The sequence below is a fragment of the Pituophis catenifer genome, unplaced genomic scaffold (genome assembly GCF_029215685.1).
Source record: "Pituophis catenifer annectens isolate HBS135680 unplaced genomic scaffold, rPitCat1.0.hap2 SCAF_1, whole genome shotgun sequence".
NCBI classification, from domain to species: domain Eukaryota; kingdom Metazoa; phylum Chordata; class Lepidosauria; order Squamata; family Colubridae; genus Pituophis; species Pituophis catenifer.
In genome coordinates this window covers 351,780,015-351,793,594 of record NW_027256881.1, presented here as the reverse complement: position 1 = coordinate 351,793,594, position 13,580 = coordinate 351,780,015, and the positions used below count along the sequence as shown (strand labels likewise).

At 41.3% G+C, this 13,580-nt stretch overlaps 1 pseudogene; it reads left to right on the top strand.

Annotated features, from left to right (window-relative positions):
- Positions 1–5,011: 5,011 nt before the first annotated feature.
- Positions 5,012–13,027, top strand: LOC139313108 (vomeronasal type-2 receptor 116-like; annotated as a pseudogene).
- Positions 13,028–13,580: the final 553 nt, after the last annotated feature.

Sequence of the window (13,580 nt, the reverse complement as noted above, 5' to 3'; positions counted from 1 at the left end):
GCTAGTGGACACTGACCAGATGACCAAAAGGGAGGGAGGACCTGAGAGGACTTGGGAGAAGGAAAATACACCAAAATTGCACGGGAATATTCAGATCTGGCTTTGCTTAGACTGTAACCACTTCACTTTAGTAAGAGTATACCTTTTCTCTATTAAGGGAGTCAAGGGTCTTTCTTTCCTAAGTGTCCAAGCTGAGACTGGCTGATAGTGGTGGATTTTCTGATTGGGATGATAATGTCAGCACTATACATATTGCTTTAACCATCTCTGTGTTATGTGTGCCTTATGACAACTGCATTCCTGTAAAGTCTGCACAGTCACTCAAGGCATGATGGTCATCCCAGCTTGATATACAAAGCGAGAAGCATGCCTTTTATTCCTTTTAATTGAATTTTTTTAAAAAATATTTTAGCTTTAAAATATTATAATAAAATCCTTTAGTTTTAAAGGATTAGGTTCAATGTGAGTGTTTGCTTCCCGAGGCTTTGTAGAATTCCTTCCTACTATTCAATTTTTTTTCTGAAAGAAGCAATGGATCAGAACATAATCAAGGAGAGAAGCAATCTAGAACTAAGGAAAAAATTCCTGACATTTAGAACAATTAACCAATGGAACAACTTGCCTCCAGAAGTTGTCAATGCTCCAACACTGGAAGTTTTTAAGAGTTTCATTTGTCTGAAATGGTATAGGGTTCCCTGCCAGAACAGGGAGTTGGATTAGAAGACCTCAAAGGTTCCTTCCAACTCTGTTATTCTGGAAGTTTTCCCCTTGACTCTAACTCTGTCCGAACAAACTAAGGCACAGGCCAGATTCGATCTTGGGTTTCAGGTAGGCCGAATACCACCTGTATCCTGATCCTCAAGTCCATCTGATCCTTGTATCAATAAAAGACACCAACATGTTTTTCCTCTTCTGGTGTATGAAGAGACACTATCGCTAAGGAGGGTAGAATGTTAGTCTGCCTTGCAATTATCAGAAGAACAGTAATTCTTAATGTATCCCCTGTGGATTTCTACCCAGAAAACATTTCCAAGATAAAACCTGCTTGAAAAAAAATAAGCTCTGGGCTCTCCCAAGGAAGGCTAGACATGTCACCTCAGTATATCTTGCAAAGTGGTAATTTCTTGCAATCAATGAAACTTCACTCATGTTAATTTTCTCTTTGGTGACAACTCAAACACAGCTAAGAGAAAGCATACTTGATATAAATTTGCCCTGAACCTACCCAAGTTGCGTAGCCTGCTTCTTCTATGTTAAAGTTCTGGTGAGGTTTCCTGGGGGCCAAATAAGTTCTCAATAAACATTGAGTTTTGATCTAGGAATTAAGGTGAGAATCATGAACAGGATGATTCTGCTGTTGCTTCTCCTTTGGCTCTTGCCTTCAACCACTCATCAGATAATGCAAGGTGTGTGCATACTTAGGAACCCTTTGAAGATTCTGGAGGACTATTATAAGCCTGGTGATCTCATTATTGGGGGGAATTTGCCCCTGATAACCTTTTCCGACTTTAGAAAGATGGAATTCAACAGTGAGCCATCAATGATGCCACTTTCAAAACGGTATTATTTATTTTATTTATTAACCAATTTTATATAGTCGCTCAACTCACTCCCAGGGGACTCCGCGAGGTTTACAACTTTAAAAATCAGCAAGATAAAACCCATAAATCCCACCTATCCACCCCCATGGTAGCAATAACTCAACAAATCGGCCATTTGTTTCATTTGGAGGGGAAAGAGCCCTGGTAGTGCAGCAGACTAAAGCACTCTTATTAACATCAGCTGCCTGCAATTACTGCAAGTTCAAATCTCACCAGGCTCAAGGTTGACTCAGCCTTCCATCCTTTCTAAGGTAGGTAAAATGAGGACCCGGATTGTGGGGGCAATAAGCTGACTTTGTATAAAATATACAAAAGGATGAAGGCTATTGCTTAACGCCTTGTAAACCGCCCTGAGTCTTCGGAGAAGGGTGGCATATAAATCAAATTAAAAAAAAAAAAGGAGGTAGAAGATTATACTTTGTTTTGGATTCAGGGGCTCCTTTCAGAAATTGTTCTTCTAGTGATGTTGGCAGTGCCCTGGTGCAGTACAGGAGCCTTGGTACTTTTCTCGATGAAGAGCCAAGCTCATAAACAGTGAGACACTGGTGAATCAGTCATAGCAGTGCCTGCATTTTCTGCGTCATATGGGAAGAGCATGTCTTACTTCCCCTAACCTTACCACTTTCTATAGAGGGACAGTTGAAAGCCTCCTGTCATATTGTATTATTGTCTGGTTTGGAGGTATCATTGTTTCAGACAGAAAGGCTTTGGCTAGAGTGGTGAGGACAGCAAAAAAAGATTATTGGATATTCACTTCCTTCTATTCAGGATGTGGCATACAAATGCTGCTTGACCAGGGTTCGCAGTAATGTCGTGGACGCTACATATCCTCTCCTTGACCAGTTTTCTTTGTTACGTTCTAGGAGAAGGCTTTGTGCTATCTGAAGAAGAACAACTAGATTCTGTAATAGCTTTGTACCATATAGTATCCATCTTGTTAACTCTCAAGACTCTTTTTTTCCACTATGTATTTAAAATGGACTGTGATTAATGTGTGTATGTGTGTGTATCTATATCTATATCTATATATCTATCTATTTCTCTATCTCTATCTCTCTATGTATGTATCTGTCTCTATTTCTATGTCTATCTCTATATCTATCTTTATACCCATCTCTCTATCATTCACCTATCATTTCTCTGTCTCTATCTATTTATCTCTATCTCTATTTATCTATCTCTATGTCAATCATATCTGTCTCTAACTATCTATATCTATAGGTATAGCTATATAAAATGTATATGTGTCATATATATGTATGGATATATTTATTTTCTTTTGTGAGCAGGCATGAGAATTTCATTTTTTAAATGTGAGCCAGTGTGTTCATAGAAAAAGTGACAATAAATGTTATCTTATAAACTAGGAATGAATGTTCTAGTTTCACAGGACTCTTCATAAGGAAGATGCACACACAGTGAGAAAGGGGGAACATATTAGAAACTGTGCTGGCCTAGAGAGGAAGTTGAGAAAGTCATGGTGGAAAACTCAAAGAAATGTCAATGCTTTTACAGAGTGGAGGTGTTTTTAGAAAAGACCAACCTACTTTTGAAATCATTAGTGCTATTTGGTGGCCTTTAGCTAATTATGTTGTGGAGTATTGTGAGACTCAGTGGTTGCCATAGATGAAACAGGTTTTGAAAAGGATAATCAAACTGCTAAAGCAACCTTAGAGATTACTCACATGTATGAGCCTTGGCTGTTTAAGGTTGCAAATCTGTTACTTTTCAGCTCCTATTTGCACTTACCATAATGTTAGGGCAGTATCATCTACATAACATCTCAATTACATTTTGGTCACAACAAAATGCTCACAACAAATGGATTCACCATCCCAAAGTCCAGAAGAAAACAGAGAGAGAGAGAGAGAGAGAGAGAGAGAGAGAAGGAAAGGAAAACTACACCACTACACACAAGTCATTCTAATATTCCAAAGTGTTTTCTCATTCTAGTATGATACGTAAGAACTACCAGCTATTTCTGGCCTTGGTATTTGCGGTAACAAAGATCAACAAAGATTTGGTTCTCCTCCCCAACATCACACTCGGCTTCCAAATCTATGACAACAGACATGTTTTTAGGAGGATTTCATGGAACAACCTCTCACTACTGTCTACAAGAGGCGAAATGGTTCCAGGTTATAAATGTGACAGGCAGGACACTCTGTTCTCTGTCATTGGAGATCTGAACACCAAATCCTCAAGGCAGATGGCCTCCATCTTCAGCACCTTCAAGGTCCCACAGGTAAGGGGGCTCTGTGTGGATCAGATAAAAAACATAAGCACACACAAATGGACCCAAAGTTATTTGATTGCAAGTGTTAATCTATTCATTTCTGCACATTCTAATATTTTTCTGATCATGTTCTCGTCCGTCGGAATCTCTTTACATTTCCAATTTTGTGCAAATACAATTCTAGCTGCAGTTAATACATGGATAATTAAATATACGTTCTCTTTACTATAAATTTCAGGTATAATCCCCAATAGAAATATTTCAGGTTTTAAGTCAATATGCTGTTGTATCATCTTTTCCAACCACGTATGTATTCTTGCCCAATATTTTTTGGCTTCTACACATGTCCACCACATACGTAGTATGATCCAGGTATCTGATGACACTTCCAGCAATTAGCTGATTTTATTTATTTATTTATTATTTATTTATTTATTATTTGGATTTATATGTCGCCCTATCTCCCAAAGGACTCAGGGCGGCTCACAACAATAAAACACATAAAGTCCAATCCTTCCTTTAAAAATACCCAATAAAACTATAAAACTATAAAAACCATTAAAATCCCCTCTAAAACCCCTCCAGTCCAAGCCGGCCAGATGAAATAGCCATGTTTTAAGGCCACGGCGGAAAGAGCGAAGGTCAGGGGCCACCCAGAGCCTCAGGGGGAGCTGATTCCACAGGGTAGGTGTGCCCACAGAGAAGGCCTGCTCCCTAAGGGTCACCAGCCAACATTGTCTGGCCGAAGGCACCCCAAGGAGGCCCTCCCTGTGGGAACGCACCGGGTGATGCAGAGCTGTCGCTGGCCACAGATGGTCTGCCAAATACCTTGGACCTAAGCCATGATTTGTCTTTAAACATCCTTTCCAACCTTTGCAGTGCAAAATGCCATCTGTAAAACATCTTATACACATTTTCTTTATAATCAGCATAACATTTGACCATCTTCCAAAACTCATTTCCAAATAAAGGTTCTCCTTTTCTACAGCTCGGATTTGACTTCCTCAAGTTCACTCCAGGAGACAGAAAGATTTATCCTTCCTTCTTCCGGATTAATCCCAAAGAATTTCTTCAGTATTTGAGTTTAGTCCAACTACTTCTGCATTTCCAGTGGAACTGGGTTGGGCTTGTGGCTCCTGAAGATGACAGTGGGGAATACTTCATCTCAACTCTGATGCCAATGTTGAAGGAGAAGGAGATCTGTCTGGCCTTCACCAAAATAGTGAATACTGGTGATATTGTTAAGATATTACTTAGCTTAATAGCTTTTTTCCAAACATGGATTAAAATTGAAGTGGTTATTTTGTTTGGAGACTCCAGTAAAATTGTAATGCTATATATCGCTCTGCCCATGTATGAACAAAAGACTGAGGCACCATTCGGAAGGGTTTGGATCCTGACTTCTCATTGGGAAGTTAGTGCACTGGAACCTCAAGAATTATTAAAAATCCTAAAGCCATTCCATGGTTCTTTGCATTTCAGGGACCATACCCATGACGTCTCAGAATTCAGACATTTCCTTCTGTCTTTAGACCCCTTGAACCCACAAGGAGATGTCTTTCTCCCTCCATGGTGGGAAACCATCATGGACTGCAAGATCTACAAACCAGGAGAGATCCCTCAAAAGAAGAAAAAACAATGTACAGGAAAGGAGGATTTACAGAATCTGCCATCTTACATTTTTGAAGTGAGCATGATGGGTAAAAGTTACAACATCTACAATGCCATTTATGCTGTGGCACATGCATTACATGCCATGCAGGGATCAGGACCACAACCAGCCATGGTGAGACTCGGAAAGAAGATCTCAAATGTCCAATCCTGGCAGGTAATCTGAGTGGCTTTTTGTCCATTTAAATGTCCATTTCCTATGGGCATTTCTTGATTTACTTAATAAATGCTCCTTTGCTGTCTATCTAACTACCCGTGTTTTCCCAAAAATAAGACCTGGTCTTCGAACAAGAAGCAATCGGTGGAAACTAATCAAGGAGAGAAGCAACTTAGAACTAAGGAGAAATTTCCTGACAGTTAGAACAATTAATGAGTGGAACAACTTGCCTGCAGAAGTTGTGAATGCCCCAACACTGGAAATTTTTAAGAAGGTGTTGGATAACCATTTGTCTGAAGTGGTGTAGGGTTTCCTGCCTAAACAGGGGGTTGGACTAGAAGACCTCCAAGGTCACTTCCAACTCTTCTCTTCTCTTCTCTTCTCTTCTCTTCTCTTCTCTTCTCTTCTCTTCTCTTCTCTTCTCTTCTCTTCTCTTCTCTTCTCTTCTCTTCTCTTTTTTTGCCACCAAAAATGGCAACAGATCTTATTTTGGGGGGATGTCTTCCACTAACTCACCTCACTTGTGCACATCACCCCCAGCCTCCTTTTCACTGTCAGAGGCCTTCAGGAAGTTCTTCTGCAGCCAGCAAGACCAGCAAGGCTTTCCTGATGGCCTCTGCAGCCGATAACAGAGCTCCAGATCAATCCTCATCCCACCCTGTGCACTCCGGAGTGGGTGGGATCTTAATTAGGGCTTATTTTGGGAGTTGGTTTTATATTGCACGCACATGTAAAGATCAACTTAGGTCTTATTTTCAGGATAGGCCTTCTTTTTGGGGAAACATGGTATATACGAAAACAAATTAAAAGTGCAATTATAAAAATATAGTAAAGTGAACTAGCCATAATGTTTTAATGAAAACGAGAGAGTGAGTGGGGAGGGAGAGAAAGGGAGAAGGAGAGGAAGAATGGGAGAGAGAGAGAGAGAGAGAAGTTACCCAAACCAGTTGTCCATAAGATCCATAAGGGAAAGACCTTCCTATAAGGTTCTGAAACATCTTCAATAATGTGAATTTCCAGGGACAAATCACACTTCCAGGGAGGAGGTGTGAGCCCAAAGCAATATGAACATCTGATTATCTTTGTGCAAGATGCTTCGACAGATCAGTAGGAGTCCTACTGGCCACATTTGCTGAACCACCTATCATTCTTTTAGCTTGTAACCTAAATCCAGCCTGTTAAAATCCCCCCCCTTTCGATATTTTAATTGTAACAGATTTTAGTTGGGATGTTTTAAATCTGGGCCAAAATTTGTTTAATTCTTTTAATAATTTTAAATTTTGTATTGGATGTTTTTTTATTCTTGGCTGTTCACCGCCCTGAGTCCAGCAGGAGAAGGGCAGTATAAAACTTTAATAAAATAAAAATAAATAAATAAATAAATAAATAAATAAATAAATAAATAAATAAATAAATAAAACACCCAATCAGAATAGAGCTGGAAGGGACCTTGGACCACTGGTTAATTGTTCTCACTGCTAGGATGTTTCCTTGATTAGTTTCCATCCATTGTTTCTTGTCCTTCCCTCTGGTACTTTGAAAAATAAATTCACCCCCTCCTCTTTGTGGCAGCCTCTCAAATAATGGAACACTGATATCTAGCCCTTCTTTTCTCTAGACTAGCCAAACCCAAATCCTGCCACCGTTCTTCAGATGTTTTAGTCTCCTGGCCTTTAATCATTTTAGTTTCTCTTTTTTGTACTTACTCAACTTCTTTGCAATTACTCAACTCAATTTTAGCTTCCCCCATTTTTCTATGGCTTAGCACTCTGAGTGAACACAGATCATTCGTTTAGTATACCATTTATTGTACTGCTCCACTTGTTGTGTGAAAGAAGCTTTTGTGAATCTCAATACATATAGAAGGGCTCACTGAAAAGTGGTCCTAAAGATCTCCTGCTGTGAGATTTATCAAGTTGTCCTGTATTAAAGACTTAACCTGGGTGGTTTTGCATTCATGGAGGGATAGAACCAGACAGGCTGTGTGTCGGGGTTCCAACAAATGCCCTAATTAACTCATGAGCCTCGAGCCAAATTTCAAAAGAAATCCAGTTATTTATTAGGAGCAACATGTCAGCAACTTCCCGGGTGAAGTCAACTCTGCCGCACATAATTTACAATTCAACTCTGACCCTGTTTCCCCCCTCCTCTCAGTCTGTGTCATAAATCACATTCTCCAACAAGGCACTTTCACAGGCTGTAAAAACCATGCCTCACATGCTTCAAGATCCAACCTTGAAGAAGGTATGTGTGGAATGTGCTTTTGAACATGGCTGCTGAACTGCTTCGTCAGTCCTCCCCCACTTTCCTCCCCATGGCAACTGGAGAGCAGACCAGGAATGCTTTGCAAGTTGACATGGTGGCTGTTTTCTTTCAGATTCTTCCCTATTTGAAGAATGTCCAGTTCAACAACAGTGCTGGAGATGAAATCTCCTTCTCAGAAAATGGATTGGTGTCTGCTCGTTATGATCTTCTCAACTGGATTTTTCTCCCCAATCTGTCTTTTGTCCCCATCAAAATTGGGCTAATAGATCCCCAGGCTCCCTCAGGTCAGGATTTCACCATCAACTTGGATGAAATCATCTGGGCCACAAAGGTGAGTTGGAAGGAAATATTCTAATATTCAGCAATTTATTCTCTCCCGGGGGGGGGGGGATGCAGAATGTCCTTCTAACTAGAAAAAAAAAGGCAGATTGACTCAGAGAGGACAATAGCCATGTGGTGAAAAGTCTCTTTTTCATCAAATAGATTCAAATCTGATTTGTGCTATATCCAATAAGGGTTGTGATCAGGGGGTGAGGGGGTGGGAATTCTGATTGAAATTGTTGTGGTCCACCAGCAGCGTGCGGAGCTGGCAGTGGAGTTGGACAGTGAGGAGGCTGGGGAGGACCATGGGCCAGTCCTGGAGTCAGGGGAAGGCCTGGACGAGGGCGCTGCATCAGAGGCAGAGAGGGGGCCAGGGCCATCTGGGAGTGATGCGTGGACTCCGGAGCCTCCAGAGGCTGATAGCAGAGAGGCAGAGGAACAGGAGGAGCCTGTTCCTAGTGCACGCATGCGAACAGCTGCCAGAAGGCAAGAGCAGCTAAAGCAAAAAGGACAACTCGGGAGTAAGGCCAGGAGATGATTGGCCCCTCCCATAAGGCTTAAAAGAGCAGCAACGGCTCTTGGGACCTTTGTACAAAAGCAACGTTGCTACATTTGTTTCTTGTCAGCATCTCTTGCTTCTGAACTTTGTGGGGTTTTGCCAAGGAAAGCCTTGGCAGGGTGCCAAAGAAGACAAAGGTTTGTGATAAGGCGGAAGGACTGTTTAATTTGGACTAAGCTGAGAATGAAGTAATTCTCAGCTGTTCTAATAAAATATGTTTGTTTAGGACTGATTGTGTCTGGTAATAACTACTTGGGCCTAGGCAACAGAGAATTCCATGGATCATTCTTGTTAGGTTATTATTCTTTCTTTCTTTCTTTTTTAAAAAATGTAACTGAAAGGCAGAGAGCAAGAAAACAATTATATCACTAAATGTCTATGGAGATTCTCCGTCATCCAGGTCCTGGTTGTCCAAAGGTGCTTTTTCAAGAGGTAACGACTTTCTTGGTTTTTTTTTTTCTTTGAAGACATTTCACTTCTCATCCAAGAAGCTTCTTCAGCTCTGAAAGAAAACAATTATAGCTAAATCCTCATTCAGCAACTATTTCTTCAGGGACTGATTGAAGTGATTGTCAGAGTGTGTTGCAGCACACACGATCAGACAATTCAGCAGGATTCAAAACGTCTTTATATACATAACAACATAAAAGGCATACAATACCCTTGTAGCAGTGATGGGTTTCTATCGGTTCACCCCAGTTTGGGCAAATCGGTAGCAGCGGTAGTGGAAAGCTCCGCCCTCCCACCCGGATGTCATCGCGGACGCTCTGTGCATGAGCAGAAGGTTCTGTGCATGCACAGAAGCGCCATTTGCACTCACACACTCACAGTTCAAAATCGGTAGCGAAGGTAAGTGAAACCCTTGTTTCACTATTGCCTTTATAGGTTTTTTTCACGTTGTTGAGAAGAGAAATAGCAAGTACAAACACAGCACAAAATGGAAGCACAAAATGGAGAAGTCAAAATAGAGGTGAGAGACGCTAGTGCCCTCAAGCTTATATACAGAACAGTGAAGCCACGCCCAGGCTCCAAACTTTCTCTTATGGCCCCATACAACAAATACTATGTTTCAATTACCAAACAGTGCCCCAATTGGCTGACCTGTTGCCTATTCCAATTATGAATATTCATACTCTGACAGTGATGACAGTTCGAAATGAATGATACTTATACTTCTCAAAATTATGGCCGTTGCAGTATCACAGTAGCCACCTGATCAAATTAACTATCTCTACCCTTTCTCTTTTTTCTCTTAGAAGTTACCCTTTGCCAGGTGTGGCATGAAGAGGTGCCATGCAGGAGAGAGGAGAAGTATTCCAGAAGGTGAACAGGTTTGCTGCTACCAATGTGCTCCTTGCCCAGATGGGAGTGTTTCTAATCAAACAGGTAAAGTACCTTTAAAATGAATTGAATAAACCAGATGTCTTCAAACTTGGCAGCTTTAAGACTTGTGGACTTCAACTCCCAGCATAGCTGGCTGGAGAATTCTGGGAGTTGAAGTCCACAAGTCTTAAAGCTGCCAAGTTTGAAGAGCTCTGGAATAAACCATTCATTTGATCAAAATATTAAGGACTTTTTGGTCATTTGAGCTAGGCTCGGCATGCTTCCGAATGCAGATACAAATTGTTCTGCCCATCCAATCTAACTTCCCAACTCTGAGAAACGAGGATTGGCTGGACTGCTCTCCTCATGGGGTGCATTCAAAGCAGCAATTTGTAAATTTCTTGCTGCCCTTTGCAAGAGCTGGGGTGGTGCAGTAGTTAGAATGCAGTATTGCAAGCTAATTTTGCCAACTGCCAGCAGTTCGAGTCTCACCAGCTCAAGAATGACTCAGCCTTCCATCCATCTGAGGTCAGTAAAATGAGGACCCAGATTGTTGGGGGCAATATGCTGACTCTGTAAACTGCATAGAGAGGGCTGTAAAGCACTGTGAAGCAGTATATAAGTCTAAGTGCTCAGTGGGAAGGAAGGAAGGAAGGAAGGAAGGAAGGAAGGAAGGAAGGAAGGAAGGAAGGAAGGAAGGAAGGAAGGAAGGGCCACAGTGGTGCAGTGGCTAGAGTGCAGTATGGCAGGCTAATTTTGCCAACTGCCAGCAGTTCAATTTTCACTGGCTCAAGATTGACTCAGTCTTCCATCCTTCCTTACCATCTTGCTCTGAGCTCACATCTCTTTTCTGAAATTGTCACCTCCTAAAACCCAGGGAACTTTCAGGACATGAGCCATGGTGGCACTGTGGTTAGAATGCAGTACTGCAGGCTACTTCTGCTGACTGCTGGCTGCAGTTCGGCAGTTTGATTCTCACTGGTTCAAGGTTGACTCAGCCTTCCATGGTGAGTAAAATGGGGACCCAGATTGCTGGGGGCAATATGCTGACTCTGTAAACCACTTACAGAAGGCTGTAAAGCACTGTGATGTGGTATATAAGTCTAAGTGCTATTTCTATTGCTATTCCTCCTGTCACACATCAGTGGGAAAACAACTACTGATATTTTTTTCTAAATGAATGACACAGTGCATCCAGGTGCTCAAAAATTATATAGTCACCTGTTTCTGTCTAGACCAGAGGTGAAATCCAGTAGGTACTGACAGGTTTTGGAGAACCGGTAGCGGAAATTTTGAGTAGTTCAGAGAACTGGCAAATACCACCTCTGGCTGGCCCCAAGAGTGGGGAGGGAATGGGGATTTTGCGGTATCCTTCCCCTGCCACGCCCACCTGCCACGCCCACAGAACCAGTAGTAAAAAATTTTGGATTTCACCACTGGTCTAAACTATCGATCTTGCTGGAAATTTATAGCCTGCTCAGGAAATAGATCAACCTATTTATGTCTGTTAGCCCTTCCCTGCAAAACGTCTGACAGCATGATGCAAGAAACTCATTTTAAATAGAGAAATTTCCCTTCCCCCCCCATTTCACATATGTGCATGTTCCTATCAATGTGTGTGTGTCATATTATGACATACCAACAGATAAATGTCTCTAAACAGCAAATAGGTTTCTAGAATGACAGATCTGTCGATCTTCGTGGGGTTTGCATATAAAGAGAAAAATAATCAGGTGCCAATTTCTCACATAGAAAGTCTAAATAATCCTGCACATGCCCAGTGACAGGCGAGGGAGAGATCCTTATCTGTGAGCAACTAAACATCAGGCATTTGGACAATTTGCCCCTTTAAGGCACCATAAACTGCCTACAGGTTACTTCCTTCACTTTCTTTTTGAGTTGGACTCTCAGAAAGGGATCCTAGTTGGGAGAGATAAATGCTCTCTATCAGTAACTCTGAAATATTTAAACAGAGACTCTTGATTTCAGATGCAGCTCATTGTAAGGTTTGTCCAGAAGACCAATACTCAAACAAGGACAAGGACCACTGCATTGCCAAGAAGATCCACTTCCTTGCCTATCAAGAGACCCTGGGATACACTTTAGCTTCTCTCACTGTTTCTCTGTCCTTAATCACATTGGCAGTCCTGGCAATTTTCCTTAAGCATCGTGACACACCGATAGTCAAGGCCAACAACAGAGAACTCACCTACATCCTCCTCATCTCCCTCCTGCTCTGCTTCCTCTGCTCCTTCCTTTTCATTGGTCAACCTGGGAAGCTCACCTGTCTCTTCTGACAAACTTCTTTTGCCATTCTCTTTTCCCTGGCAGTTTCCTCTGTGTTGGCAAAGACTGTCATGGTGGTTTTGGCTTTCATGGCCACAAAGCCTGGAAACAGGTCAAGGAAACTCTTAGGAAAACCACTGACTAATTCCATTGTTGTAGCCTGTCCCTTGGTCCAAGCAATTCTTTGTGCCACTTGGTTGGTAACCTCTTCCCCATTTCCCAACTGGAACTTCCATTCATTGAGAGAAGATATTATCTTGGAATGCAAGGAAGGTTCAGCTTTAATGTTTTACATGGTCCTCACCTATCTAGCTTTTTTGGCCTTCATCAGTTTCACAGTGGCATTTCTAGCTAGGAAATTGCCTGATAGTTTCAACGAAGCCAAGTTCATTACTTTTAGCATGCTGGTCTTTTGCAGTGTTTGGATCTCCTTCCTCCCCACCTACCTGAGCACCAAAGGGAAGTCCATGGTGGCTGTGGAGATCTTCTCCATTTTGACCTCTGGAGCTGCTCTCTTGGCTTGTATCTTTTTCCCCAAATGCTACATTATTCTGCTGAGGCCCGATCTGAATTGTAAAGAAAATATGATAAGGAACAAAAATCTCTAACTCATGCAGGAACTGGCCACATTTATATTTGTGTTTTAGTCTTATTTAGAATAAGATGACATTTATTTAAAAATTATGAAACCAAGACGGAACTTGTCCATTTAATAATTGCTGTGCAGTTAGTGCAGTTCTTTGTGTACCTTCAACACTCCAATTCCTCCAAGAGATTTGTCATCCAGGCTGATGTTTCCAATGTAACTGTCAGAGTTATTATTTATTTTTATTTATTTATTTTTTTATTATTCAAATTTCTATACCGCCCTTCTCCTTTCAGACTCAGGGCGGTGAACAGCCAAAATAAAACATTTATACATAAAGTACAATTAAAAATAAATTTAAAATAATTAAATTTGGCCCATAGTTTAAAATTTGTCAATATAAAATCCATATCAAAATTTAAAATTTTGATTTAAAAATTTTGATTTAAAAATTTAAAATTTAAGATTTTCTTCTTCCGGCTTGTCCCAAGATGGCGGCGGCCGGCTGAGCTCCGCGAGGAGATGGAGAGGTCGCTGGTGTCAGGGGTCTTCGGGAGCCGCTTTAACAATCTCCG